The sequence below is a fragment of the Camellia sinensis genome, chromosome 3 (assembly GCF_055761805.1).
Source record: "Camellia sinensis isolate YWXY chromosome 3, ASM5576180v1, whole genome shotgun sequence".
In the NCBI taxonomy this organism is placed as follows: Eukaryota; Viridiplantae; Streptophyta; class Magnoliopsida; order Ericales; family Theaceae; genus Camellia; species Camellia sinensis.
In genome coordinates this window covers 88,257,333-88,272,407 of record NC_138963.1, presented here as the reverse complement: position 1 = coordinate 88,272,407, position 15,075 = coordinate 88,257,333, and the positions used below count along the sequence as shown (strand labels likewise).

Sequence of the window (15,075 nt, the reverse complement as noted above, 5' to 3'; positions counted from 1 at the left end):
TACTGAAATTGATTCATCATTATACTGAAATTAATTAATTCACCATTAATTAAAAAAATTGAAAATTGATTCATAACATTAATTAATTCATACATTACATACATTAAATTACATACATTATACATTAATAGAAAATTGGTGTTGATGTTTTTAAGTGTTAAGACATATATTAGTATTTGTTGAATATTTATGTTTTAGATGTTTAGTGTTTATGTTTTTATTTTATTGAATGTGGATTATTTGATCTTTAAAAATTGAAATGTTATGTAATATGCACTTTCATGGCTTTGAGAATTATTCTATATTTTGTCTTGAATCTTGATTACTTTTTATTTTTTAAAAAATTATCTTAGTACTATGAATGATTAGTCTATATTAATTTTTCTATTTTTTACGAATACTGTGCGCCTTACTTCAATAAAGCCCGCGCCTCGCCTTGCGCCTTGCGCCTAGGCTCCAAGAGACCTTCGGCGCCTTAATGCGCCTTGAGCCTTTAAAAACACTGGTCTAGATAAAGAGATTGGCTAGAGAGAGAGAATGAAAACCTTAAAATTAGGAGCATTTCTTCTTATATTGATCACACTTCTTGTGACATATTTCTTCTTCAACTCTTTGATCTTGCTTCCATGTTCAACTCAAAGTTCTATGGCTGAAGGTGGGCTGAGGACCAACATGGATCCAATTTGCTTGTGCCTAAGCTATTATGGTTTAATGTTGCCCCTCCCGAACCCAGTTTTTCGGCGGGTTCGCTTGGTAATGGAGGGTGAAAACAGCTGACTATTTGCCAAAAAAATGGTGCTATAGTAATGTCTGCCTTTTTTTGTAAAAGTGAAGCTGAATCTAGCAACCATGTTCTGTTACAATGCTCTAAAGCGTGGAAGATATGGTCTGAGCTACTAAATTGGTGGGGTTTTCAGTGGGCAACTTGCAGCAACTGCAAAAACAACTCTGCAGCAACAGCAACTAAGTGCAGCAGCAGCAAAAGCACTAAATTGGTGGGGTTTTCAGTGGGCAACTCCAGATTACACAACAAATAGGTGTCTCAATCACACCACTATAGTGGCCATAATGGACGGTGATAACCACCCATACAGTTACATAACAGTTACATTGTGGCCCATTTTTAAAAACCATGGTTTAGACGTACGATATAACATGTAGGGTAGTATGGGATCTGAGGAGCTCAAACTTCAGTGAGAACCAACGAGAGAAAGAGGTCAGCAGCAACAAAATAAGGAGTGACTTTTCCATAGGGACACTAAGGCACAGACTCCAACGCACTTGCTGCTGAAATAGTGCAAAAAATCAAAATAGTCATTTATAAGCTCCGAAAGGCAAGTTGAAACTTGCCTACTTAGAACAAGAGACAATATCAGGAAGATCCACTTCACATGACGAAGTACATGAAGAGGCTGACACATCTTGGAGGATGATGTGACATGTGGTTCGGAGAACACATGGGTTCCTTTCTTTATAAGATTGACAAAAAGAGTTGTGACCCCAAGATCATGACAATCAGACCTCAGGCAACCCTTAATTCTAGGCACCGAGAACACTAGAAGGATTGCAAAATGCAACACTTAAGGTCATATAGAAACAGCATGCAGAGCTTGAGAAGCTCCCTAGATCTTGGTCCTAACCCATAGAGGTCTAGTGTTACAACATAAGCACTGGGAGGTGCCTTTGTGGTGGATAGATAGGTAGTACAATATGAGTCTTTGACTTAAAACTGGGAGTCAGGGCACTCCTTTACAGGACTGATAATGCATGCTTAGACCACCATTGGAGTTTGAAGTATGTTTTGAGAGAAGTTGTTGTGTCAAGAGGCTTTTGAGCCACACATATCGTAGGTGCCATACATAAACATGCTCGTAACAAGTGGTAAGTGTTTCCGGTGCCTATTACGTGTTAAGATACATAAAATATCAATGTACAATTGAATGCTCAACTACTTTAAAATGTTTAAACGGGGGGGAGGGGAGACCAATTTGGTCCATGCCTTGGTTACTTAGGCTCCATATATTAAGAAAAGGAAATCACCTACTAAGTAGAATTTGTCTAAATTATGGTAATGTTTGTCTCCCTCTCAATAAATAAAGTATATTTTAAGGTCTTTGGGTGAAAGATCTGATTCCGTTTTCAGCCAAGTACATCCAGCTGCTAAGACATAAATGGGGAACAGAGCATGAATACAAGGTGCATAAATATTATTGTTACATATGAGAAGACCATGAGAATTTTTACTCTAAAAAAGGCTGCTTTTTCAATTTGGTTACCATGTACCAATACTATTGCACACGTTAAAATTGTCCTTTATTTGAGGAATAAAATTATTGAGTCCTTGAAGATTATAAACAAAAGCAATACATTTATGAACATGAAAACTTATTTACAACACAAAATCACAATACAACATAACAATATTCTCTGCACTACTACATGATTCATGTCAAATGTACTCTAAAAAAAGGGAAACTGTTAAACAAGAGTTATCGATCCCAATTTGAAAATCTTGCAACAATATAAAGGCCTTCATAGTCCCAAGGTTCTGCAATAATTTTGCACCTTGATAGAATGGGATCCTTGGCAATTGCTTGCTCCACAAAACAACAATAATGTGCATATTAAAGATGCTTTAACAAGAATTCATTCTCTCACAAATTTCAAAAGAAAAAGCAAAACCATCATACACACACACACACCAAGATGCATAAATATCTAAGGCATGACAAATAATTTTTTTTATTTTTTTCACTTGACTAATAAACTACAATATATTATTTTCCCCTCACCTCATATAGGAAACGCACTATTAAAGCACCCAGTAATTTGCTTGTGTTTTGGAAACTTATGTTTAAGAATTTTTTCACAGGCAAAAATAAAATAAAATTATAGAATAGATGGCAAAAAGTCTACACTTAGCAATACACCAACCAATGGCTTGACAAGAATTCAATGGTGGGTCATGGCAGGGACACTAGGATAGGATGTGTCTCCTCTTCTAGTACCTACCCAATTGTACACACACACACACATATATATATATATATATAGAGAGAGAGAGAGAGTTCATGACAGTACTTCAAAGGCTCTATGAAGCTTTATAAGATTAGAATTGCATAACACAATATGAAAACTTGAAATATTTTCAACTTCTCTGATAATACAAAACAACCTGTAAGAGGAGCTAATTTAAGCCCACTAAATTATTTAGGCCCAATAGCCCAAGATTAGTGGGCCCGAATTTATCGCAAGTCCAAGAATCGGTGGGCCCAGATTTATCGCCATCAAACGGGCTGAATGGCTCTAAGCCTCGAAAGGGTTCGGATCCACGAACCTAGAGACTTACTCGGGCCCGGACTCGAAAGGGTATTAAGCAAGCCTAGAGATCCGAGGCACTCGGACTCGAAAGGATTCGGATCCACGAATCTAGAGATCTGAAGTACTTGGCTTCGAACGGATTCAGACGCAATCTAGAAGTCGCTCCGTTAATGAGTCCCAGAACACTTGCGGGCTCGGAGCTTTCCGGGATCTACGCACCAGAACCATGGGCGTAATGGAGTTCGAACAAAGGACCCGATCCCGAGGACGGTGAGTGGAGATAAATTCACTCTTCGGTTAAACTAGCCTATACCCGGGTCGAGGTGGCACGACCCCGGGGGGTCCATGAGACTCGGCAATATTTTGCGGCAGGACGTCCTCTAGGACTACCCCTGACCCTTTGGGATGATTGGGGATCATTGGTTAGGTGTGGCTAAGAAGAAGGGTTCGCCGAGGGATTGATCTCCTCTTCGGGGTTTTCTCATCCTCGGAGAAGTCACCTCCTCGGAGAGGTCACCTCTTCGGGGTTTTCTCATCCTCGGAGAAGTCACCTCCTCGGAGAGGTCACCTCTTCGGGGTTTTCTCATCCTCGGAGAAGTCACCTCCTCGGAGAGGTCACCTCCTCGGAGAAGTCACTTCCTCGGAGAGGTCACCTCCTCGGAGAAGTCACCTCCTCGGAGAAGTCACCTCCTCGGAGAGGTCACCCCCTCGGACAAGGTGGTTAGAGAAAATATCCCCCATGTGCCTTGCACATGGGCTCCATCCTACATCATGAGGTGCCTATGAATAGCACCCACCCATAGCTTTACAAGGGATGGATTTTGGAGATTTTTAACTCTTGGGAAAGAACTAATTTCCCTTCTCCATTATCAACCTTGAAAGTGAAAGTGGGAGATCAATGGGAGAGCCTTGCCATTATTCTATTCTCTAGCCATTTTGCCTTCTTCTTCACCCAATCTCTTATCTCCATCATCTCCTTTGTTGTCGTGTTCCTAAGTTGAGATTATTGAAGAATCTAAGCCTCTCATCATATTCTAGAGAATTCGAAATTGTTCTTCAAGGATCTTCGAAGATCTTCGAATTTTCCAACTCCTTTCTTGAACCCTCTCCTACATTTTTGGCGACTCTGCTGGGGAGGCGGATTGGTTAATGGTCTCAACGAGATCTGGAATCCACACAACTCCAACAAGGATGGCGGGAGAAGATGAAGTTCACCAACAAGGATCCTCTAATGGTGGTGATGACAGAACCATGGCTCCAGATCAACCACTTTTGCTTGAAGCCATTCAAGGACTTCAAAATACTCAGCAAGAGATTCTTACCACTCTTCAGAATCTCACTCACACCATGTTGGTGATGAGTTCTAACTTTGCACCAGCGCCAAACGGAAATCAAACTGGTGGTGGAGTTATTCCCGCCGGAGCGCAAAATCAAATCCAAGGAGAAGTAGGCCCCAATCAGCCTATGGCTCATGGCAACACGGCCACAGTAACACATGCTCAAACCACAGTAGGCGGCAGCAGTTTGCCCATGCCCGGGCTCCATGGCGTGCCGAGCCAAGATCCAATGGTGACTAGGGGAGTTTCTGGTGTAATGAATGGCGCTCCAACGACTGCTGGTGTCCAGGAAAACATAAGGAGCATGATGGCGCAAAAGGGAGCTATGCCTGTACCTAATCTTGTTACGCCACCAGTGAATGTTACCCAAGCACCAAGCGGGCCTCCTTTGGTGCCGACAACAAATCTGCAAGCACAACCCGGTATAGCGGCGCCGTGCGGTGGACTCTATGGGCCTCAATTCAATATCCCATCACCAACTGGCTTGTCTATAGGCGCTGATGGCCAGTATCGTCAAATGTCCTCACCAATGATGAATTCGCAGCACCAGAATGGCCAAGACGCCCCTAGCTCAATCTTCGGGTACATAAGCCAAGTCCCGGGAATACCACCATCAAACTCTCTCCCTCAACAGTTTCTCACTCTCGCCGATGTGCAGGCCATGTTCGATCTCGAACGGGGCAAGAGGACCTTACCCTCTTTGCCTGATCCAGACGTCAAGCCGCCTTACCCCATTGAGATGCTGAGCTATCCATACCCTGAGGGGTATACAGTGCCGAAGTTCATCAAGTTCGACGGCAAACAAGGAAATGCCCGAGAACATGTTGTGCGATTCATCGAGACTCTAGGTATTCATGGTTCGAACCACGTCCTCCGACTGAGAGAATTCTCTAAGTCCCTCACCGACCGAGCATATAGTTGGTATGTTAATTTGGCCCCAAACTCTGTCCGAAGTTGGGAGGAAATGGTTAACAAATTCCACTCCAAGTTCTTTCAAGTGGCGGAGAAGGTGACCACACTTACATTGTGTAAAGAGAAGCAACAAGAAAGTGAAGACATCCTTGACTACGTCAAAAGGTTTCAGGACAAGGCCGTGGATTGTCATGAAGCAGTTGAGGAGAGTTATCTGGTTCAAATTTGTCTAGAAGGGGCATTGAGCAGGTACAAAATATTTCTAGTTAACCACAAGCTACCCACCTTCTCGGCATTAATAGAAGCAGCTCGGAACATTAGCATTCCTCAGGCTCAGGAGTCCGGATTTAAAGCCAGTTACAAGACTAGTTTCAAGTCATCTCGTGGACCTATCGTTGCTGCTGCCTCTGCCCCGGATACCCGAAATTCACAAGGAGGAGGTCATAGAGGCCAGAAAAGAAAGCAATATAATGGTGAAAAGGGGAATGTTTCTTATCCATGTGGAATCGAGGAAGTGAAAGCTCTAGTTAAGGAATGGGTGGCTGACGGAGAGCTAAAATTGCCTTATGTTGAAGAAATGCCATCAAAAAAGGACCGTGAGAGCCCTGAATTTTGTGTCTACCATCGTACATTGAAACATCCGACAGAGAAGTGTTGGACTCTCAGGAAAATCTTCAGAGATAAAGTCGAGGCAGACGAATTGAGGTTCAAAAAGCGAGGGACTCAAGACATCCGAGAACAACCGTATCCTCAACACCGAGACAAGGGCAAGAATGTTGCTATGATAGCTTATGAAGGCCCAATGATCGAGGCTATCGCTAATCTCGATGACGATGACTGTTATCTGGATGACATCCTCGAGCCAGAGGGTGAGCAAGTTTACTATGGAAGTGCTCTCGATCCAGAGGGCAGAACATTTATGACTCATGGCGAAGATCCCTTTGATCCAGAAGGAGGAGAAGAATACTATGGAAGAGGAGGACACCATGTTTATGTGGCATCTTATTTTGAGGAGACCGAGGAGATGGTTAACTACGAGCCTCCAAGAGTGGAAAAAGATCCGGATCACTATGCCAAAACCCTGCAAGACTGTGTAAAGTTCAAGCAGTTCTTTGACCAGCTTGGACTTTCCAGGGAGGCAAGAACGGAAATCACCAAGTCTATCATTAATATAGCCGAGGCACACCATGAGGAATGCATGTCGACTGAGGGGTCTATCCCGAGGAAGGCAAAAGAGCAATCTAGTGCCATTACTTTCTCCGAGGCTGATCGAAAGTATCCTTTTTCTCACAATCGCCCGCTTTATGTGACTGTTTTTATTAACGGGGTTGAGTTCAAAAGGGCCTTTCTAGATAGTGGAGCCTCTATCAACATTATGACTCGCGCTACTCTAGAAAAAGCCGGAATCTCTGAAGAACGCATTGTGAAGCAGCCGATAGTTATCACTGGCTTCGGTGGAGAAAGGAAAGTTACTATCGGATGCGTAACAGTTGATTTAGCCGTTGGAGAAATTCGCTCGGCCACCAAGTTCCATATTATCGATTCTGAAGCAAATTATCACATCATTCTAGGGAGGACCTGGATGCATAGATATGGGGCTGTACCATCAAGTTATCATCAGTGTGTTAAGGCTAAATGGGGAAAGAAGACGGTGACAATTCAGGCTACAGAAAGGCCTTTCGAGATCCATGAAGCTCATTATTCTGATGCCATCTACTTCACCGAACTGGCTGTCGAAGAAGTTCCCACCACCTCTAAGCCTCGAGGGGTCAAAATTCCTCGTTGGGAGGATATCAAAGATGACAAGGAGTCGATGGCAGAATCAAGTAAGCGGGCGATGTCTAGACCAGAAAGTCCGCCTATTCCTCGGAAGGTGATGAAAGTTCGAGAAGGAGGCAAGATGGTGTACTATTTATGAAGGTGCGGGGAGTCGGTTTCTTCAGTCACCGACTCCGAGTCAAAAGAAGAGCCTCCTGACAATGATATAGTAATAAAGCTTGAAGTGGCTCCAGAATGTATGCAAGATGGGCCGAAGCCTCAGCCCGAACAACTTATTGAAATAGATCTGAGTGATGGACAAGATGCACCGAGGCCGGTATTCGTAAGTTCGAGCCTTAGCCCAGAGAAGCGGGAACAGTTGTTAAAGTTGATAAGCCGATACTCAGATGTGTTTGCTTGGTCATATAAGGAAATGCCCGGACTAGATCCTGACCTAGTCTCCCACTATCTTGATGTGTTCCCAAACTCCAAGCCAATTAAGCAAGCTGCTCGAAAATATCATCCAGATCTCGAAGAGAAGATTAAGGAGGAGATTGAAAAACTTCAACAGGCTGGTTTCATCCGGCCAATACAGTACCCCACGTGGTTAGCAAACATCGTGCCAGTAAAGAAGAAGAATGGCCAAATCAGAGTATGTGTAGACTTTCGAGATATGAACAAATCTTGCCCGAAGGATGAATTCCCTCTTCCTCACATCGACACCCTCGTGGATACTACCTCGGGACACCAGATGTTCTCATTCATGGATGGATTCAGTGGATACAATCAGATTAAGATGGCTGAAGAGGACGTAGAAAAGACTGCTTTTAGAACACCTCTCGGAAACTTCTTCTATACAGTCATGCCTTTCGGACTCAAGAATGCCGGTGCAACTTACCAAAGGGCTATGACTGCAATCTTTCATGACATGATCCATCATGAGGTGGAAGATTATGTCGATGATCTAGTGGTGAAACCCAAGAAAGAAGATGACCATCTCCGAGACCTTGAGAAGGTATTCAAGAGGTGCCAGAAATTCGAATTGAGGATGAATCCTCTCAAATGTGCTTTCGGGGTGACGGCCGGGAAGTTCCTCGGGTTTCTTGTACATAGGCATGGTATCGAGACAGATGAAGACAAGGTCAAGTCTATCAAAGCAATGCCTCCCCCACATTCTCAGAAGGAGTTAAAGAAGTTCCTCGGGAAGGTGTCTTATATTCGGAGGTTTATCCCAGCACTGGCAGAGATCTCTGCACCTTTCGGCTCTTTATTAAAAGGAGATGCCAAGTTCGAGTGGAACCAGGAGTACCAAAAGGCCTTCGAGAGAATCAAGGCAGCCTTGACCTCGCCTCAGACCATGATAGCCCTGCAGCCCGGGGTGCCTCTAATGTTGTACTTAACTTCAACCCCCAAGTCCATAGGGGCATTATTGGTCCAAGATGTAGATGGAGCAGAACGTCCGGTGTATTACATCAGCCAGAAGATTCGAGGAGCAGAAGTCCAATATACTCCGATAGAGAGACATTGCTTAGCTTGGGTATTTACCGCCCAAAAGCTCAGACATTACTTCTTAGCACATCAGATTCGGATCCGGAGGGACTCAAAGCTGATAGTGAAGCAAGTTTCAGGACAATTCGTCTTAAAGGAACCTGCCTTGGCCACATATCGAACAGCAGTCCAAAGGCTTCTTGACAAATTTCAGAAGGTCGAAATAGAGCATGTGCCTCTCTCCGACAACAAGTTTTCAGATGCCCTCTCAACATTAGGGGCAAGAGTTGACATTCCAGAGGAAGAGGCAACAATTGTTATCAAGAAGAGAACGGAACCTTCAATAATACCCGAAGACAAAGACCTTCCGGAGGACTGGAGAGGAGAAGTCCTCGAACAACTCAGAAGCAAAGTTAGAAAACTGACTATGGCCAAGCTTGCCCAATTCACAATTATTCAAGGTGAACTTTACTTCCGAGGAGGTACCGGATTCCTAGCCCGGTGTGTTGGCCAACAAGAAGCGAGCTTCCGACTACAACAGATCCATGAAAAGTCTTGCGGAGATGTGGATATCAGTCTGTATAGAAAGATCCAAAGACATGGCTATGATGGTGCATGATGGCCACAACCCGAGCAGCTGGTGAAAGTTTTCCAAATGATCTTGCAACTCTAGGGGCAAATTTCAACATTCCGTGGAAGAAGTCTATCTATGACATTTACAGTTTGCATTTACTACATTGTCCAAGAAGTTCTATCTTTCTTATGTTATGAAGAAATTTATTTCCTCTATATTATGTATCTCCATTAGAAGTTATTTTCTCTACATTGTATATCTTCATTGTGTTATGTTGCTTGAAACAGTTTTCAATTTTTTACTGCCCCTCGAAGAAGAAAGGGGAATAGTAGACTCGGCTACCAACCTGAAGAGACCTTTCTTGACGTAGTAGAAGTATACTCCCACTCAGACCTCCGAAGAGCAGCTATTGCTTCCATCAATGTAAGCTTTGAGGATCTTTCTTGCTAAAGTAGAGTGTGTTCTCCGCCTCAGACTTTCGAAGAACAGATCTCGCTTCCGCCAGTGCGAGCTTTGAGGAATAGCCTTTGCTTCCATTAGCTGCCGAAGTAGAAGTGTGCATCCACTCGGACTTCCGAGAGACAGCCTTGTTTCTGCTCGGACTTCTGAGGGAGAGCCTTCCGAGGGACAACTCTTGCTCTCATTAGTGCGGGTCCGAAGAACAGCCCTTGATTTCATCAATACGAGCTCCGAGGATCTTTCTTTTCAAAGTAGAGTGGACTCTTACTCGAACTCCCGAGGGATAGCCTTTGCTTCCATTAGCTGCCGAAGTAGAAGTGCACATCCACTCGGACTTCCGAGAGACAGCCTTGTTTCTGCTCGGACTTCTGAGAGAGAGCCTTCCGAGGGACAGCCTCGTTTCTGCTCGGACTTCTGGGGGACAGCCTTGTTTTCACTCGAACTTCTGAGAGACAATCTTTACTACTGTTGGTGCAAGCTTGGTAGACTCGGTTATCTTCCAGAGGAATCTTTCTTGCCAAAGTAGGGTGTGTGCTACCTTCGGACTCCCGAGGGACAGTCTTGCTTTTGTTCGGACCTCCGAGGAACAGCCCTTGCTCTCATTAGTGCGGGTTCCAAGGGCCCCGAGGTCGTGGATTTCAATCAAGAATTCATTTGCCTGAAATAGCAAAGCCGACAACTGAGACAAACAATATTAATTTCAGATCATGATTCAGGCATTATCAGAATGGGGCAACATCAACAAATAATAATTATCTATTTAAGCTACAACAATTTTATTACTCTGAGCAAGTTCATGAAAATGCAACAATCAAGTTTTTGTCTCTCCGGGCTGGTTCCTCTCAAGCCGACGTAAAACTACAACGGTCACACAAAATTTTGGCATCAGCTATGTATTTCTCAAGCATCCACAAGTTAAACAAACAACAATATATCATCTTTATTATTCAACGAGGTATTTCATCATATCAACAAGTCCTACGATGAATTCTACATCAGGAGTTCGAGCATGATATCTAATATTCTCGGGGTTGCAACAATCAATCATTCGATAACAAAATTTATATTCAACAAGAGGAAGAGGGAGCCGAATTTCATACTCACAAATTTGGGACTATTAGAGGGGTGAAGTCCGAAGCCGATGTTGGAATTCAAGTTGAAATCAGAAAGGTTTTATAGACTGTAATCAACAGGACTGAGCTAGGCTGGGCAAGACCACGCACGTTGCGTTGAGTGGGCGAACGTGCGTGGTCGGCGTCAGACAAGTTGAAGCCGGAATCAACGCTGGTACCACAGAAGAGTCAGCAACCACACACGTTGCGTTGAGAGGGCGAACGTGTGTGGTTTGCATTGGACCGTCGAAGCCGGAGGAAGAGTTTCAGCAAAGAGAGGCCAATGGTAGGCTGGTTCGGTCTTGGCGCAAGGCATCAAGCGTGACATCATTCCTATCACATCTCCACCCTTGACATCAATATTTCAATGCAAGCATCAAATATTCTATTTATGTTAGATTTGTCAACATGAGTTCAAGATTTGGTAACAGTGGTTCAAACACATAAGTGAGCAGTAAAATTTCATCATTCTCGGATTTAACAAGTCTCAGCAGTATAGTTCAGATCCCAAGTGAGGATTCAAAATGTATTTCATCAAGCATTATCAACAGATATTTATGTTCAAACTCGGTGATTCAGCTACTCTATAAAACAAAGATTAGCAAAATTCAATATCGGAGCATTTCTTTTCTCTCCATGACCAAGCACTAGCTATTTAGAAGTCAAGAACACAAATCCCAAATTTATTCTTTGCAAGCCCAGGTTCATGAGCAACAAAAAAAATACATATATACATATTTATGTATCAGAAAAATCAAAAAAAAAAAATATTCAAGAATGGGGTTTCAGCAACATTTGCTCACAAACCGAGAATGACAGCGCGGGCATTGGGCAACTGGGCAAACCGGCACCGCGCTGAGTCGGCGGTGTGGTTGGTGTTGATTAATCACGGCTGGAACCAAGGGCGATGAATTTCAGTGGGTGTGAAATCAAGGCCAAGATCTGGGGGTTCGGAACTCTGAAAAGTGTTGATAAGCTGAGAGGGAGGACCGGTGATGAGCTAAATAGCGCTGGGCAAGACAACGCATGTCGCGTTGAACGGGCAACATGCGTGGTCAGCGTCGGACAATCGGGGCAGGAAGCAAAGAGGCAAAGAGAGGGCCAGCGGTAGGTCGGGTCGGTGATAAGGACAACGCCGTCACGGGGAGTTGCAGCAGACGTTGACGTGAACCAGTGTTAGCCGAAGCTGTGGCTGTTAACGGTGGTCAGCGTTGATCAAATCATGGCTGAAGGTAGTGGCGAGGTTGCAGGACGTTAGCAGCATGAGCAAGCAGCTACCATGGCGAGCTGGTTCCAGTACTGGCCAACCGTGACAGTGGCGTGGGTCTTCGATGGTGTTGCTTGGAGCTGCGCCGACCAACATGCAAATGGCGTTAGCCTCAGATTTGTTGAAGAACAAAAAGCCTGGGTTGGTCTCTGTTTTAGAGAGAGGGGCGGCTGAGTATAGGGTTTGATAAAAAGAGACTAGGTCAAAAATTTATGGTCCTATAAAAATAAATAATGGGCCTTATCCTTCTAAAATAAAAAATGATGGTCGGTGTGCTTTATTTGCTTGGAATGAAAAATATATATATATATATATATTGAGATGTAAAAAAAAAAAAAAAAAAAAAAAAAAAAAAAAAAAAAAAAAAATTAAATTTTTGCTTGTCAATTTTTTTTGTAAATTGAAGTGCGTCATCAACTTTATCTATAGGCTCTGTCGTGACAACATGTTTTTTTTTTGGGAAACGTGATGCGAAGCAGGGTCGAAGAAATGACAGTATGCATGTCCAAGAAAATTACAATTTCTCGCACACGCAAGGGGCAAATGTAAGAGGAGCTAATTTAAGCCCACTAAATTATTTAGGCCCAATAGCCCAAGATTAGTGGGCCCGAATTTATCGCAAGTCCAAGAATCGGTGGGCCCAGATTTATCGCCATCAAACGGGCTGAATGGCTCTAAGCCTCGAAAGGGTTCGGATCCACGAACCTAGAGACTTACTCGGGCCCGGACTCGAAAGGGTATTAAGCAAGCCTAGAGATCCGAGGCACTCGGACTCGAAAGGATTCGGATCCACGAATCTAGAGATCTGAAGTACTTGGCTTCGAACGGATTCAGACGCAATCTAGAAGTCGCTCCGTTAATGAGTCCCAGAACACTTGCGGGCTCGGAGCTTTCCGGGATCTACGCACCAGAACCATGGGCGTAATGGAGTTCGAACAAAGGACCCGATCCCGAGGACGGTGAGTGGAGATAAATTCACTCTTCGGTTAAACTAGCCTATACCCGGGTCGAGGTGGCACGACCCCGGGGGGTCCATGAGACTCGGCAATATTTTGCGGCAGGACGTCCTCTGGGACTACCCCTGACCCTTTGGGATGATTGGGGATCATTGGTTAGGTGTGGCTAAGAAGAAGGGTTCGCCGAGGGATTGATCTCCTCTTCGGGGTTTTCTCATCCTCGGAGAAGTCACCTCCTCGGAGAAGTCACCTCCTCGGAGAGGTCACCTCTTCGGGGTTTTCTCATCCTCGGAGAAGTCACCTCCTCGGAGAGGTCACCTCTTCGGGGTTTTCTCATCCTCGGAGAAGTCACCTCCTCGGAGAGGTCACCTCCTCGGAGAAGTCACTTCCTCGGAGAGGTCACCTCCTCGGAGAAGTCACCTCCTCGGAGAAGTCACCTCCTCGGAGAGGTCACCCCCTCGGACAAGGTGGTTAGAGAAAATATCCCCCATGTGCCTTGCACATGGGCTCCATCCTACATCATGAGGTGCCTATAAATAGCACCCACCCATAGCTTTACAAGGGATGGATTTTGGAGATTTTTAACTCTTGGGAAAGAACTAATTTCCCTTCTCCATTATCAACCTTGAAAGTGAAAGTGGGAGATCAATGGGAGAGCCTTGCCATTATTCTATTCTCTAGCCATTTTGCCTTCTTCTTCACCCAATCTCTTATCTCCATCATCTCCTTTGTTGTCGTGTTCCTAAGTTGAGATTATTGAAGAATCTAAGCCTCTCATCATATTCTAGAGAATTCGAAATTGTTCTTCAAGGATCTTCGAAGATCTTCGAATTTTCCAACTCCTTTCTTGAACCCTCTCCTACACAACCCAATTCAAAAACCCACTTTACATATAAAATCTGTATGGTTCTCTCTCTCAAATTCTCCACCATATGCTTATATATGTATAGATGAATGTATATGGGTCCTCTTTTCCCAGATAAAATAAGTGATATTGTCCACCTTATGCTTATATATGTATAGTCACTAGTGTAATGGAGTTGTATATTCTACAAAGCAACTAACATAGACCCACCTCCTATAAAGCCCACCAACCATCAACAAAAACTTACCAATTTCAACTTTGATTTACAGACACGTATCATTACCACCCGAAGACCCTCATTCACAATGAAAACCCATATCTATAAAATTCCACCAATAATAATCATAATCATAAATATATACACACAAAAGGGGCATAAATAATAAAGGTAACGGGGCGGGGCAGGGCAGGGCAGGGCCGGGCCGGGGACCACACTCCTCGTCCTCGATCCTCAAAAATGATAAATTCCCCGTCCCCGTCCCCGCCCCCAATCCCCAACGGAGAGCCCATCCCCTCCTCCCCATCCCCGCCCCCGAACCCGAAAAATCCCCGAATTGTAGCATATCAGAAAATTTTTTTCCCCAACATATTCCATCCAGCAGCATATTTTCAACATTTTTTCAACATATTTTAAGCATATTCAAATTAAAAAATAGCATATCTGTCAATATATTCTATTCAAGCTCCACACAAAAGATATTCAAATAGCATATTGAAGCTCTACTTAATATCATATCTGTCAACAAATTTTCAAATAGCATATCATTCAAAAAAAAATCAACATATTCAAATAGCATATATGTCAATAGGGATGGCAATCTGTCAATAGCAATCTGTTATGATACACACATAAACACATGGCAGACTAAGGTAGACAGCCATACACACATACACACTGTTATGATACACATATACACACATACCCCTTTGAACTCAATTTGGAATTAGACAGCCATAGTAGATGCAAACTAAATTCACAACTTCCATCTACACACATGTATTTTAAATAATGAGATAGAAATAAGA

General features: G+C 43.6%; 2 long non-coding RNA genes across 2 annotated transcripts; both read right to left on the bottom strand.

The window, feature by feature from the left end:
- Positions 1–2,291: 2,291 nt before the first annotated feature.
- Positions 2,292–14,449, bottom strand: LOC145822657 (uncharacterized). The gene is made up of 2 exons (XR_014364274.1): positions 14,053–14,449; positions 2,292–3,175 (listed from the first exon to the last, which is right to left on the bottom strand). It is a non-coding gene; the product is annotated as an uncharacterized LOC145822657 (long non-coding RNA).
- On the bottom strand, positions 10,264–10,932 carry LOC145822656 (uncharacterized). Its single transcript, XR_014364273.1, has 2 exons — positions 10,633–10,932; positions 10,264–10,507 (listed from the first exon to the last, which is right to left on the bottom strand). It is a non-coding gene; the product is annotated as an uncharacterized LOC145822656 (long non-coding RNA).
- Positions 14,450–15,075: the final 626 nt, after the last annotated feature.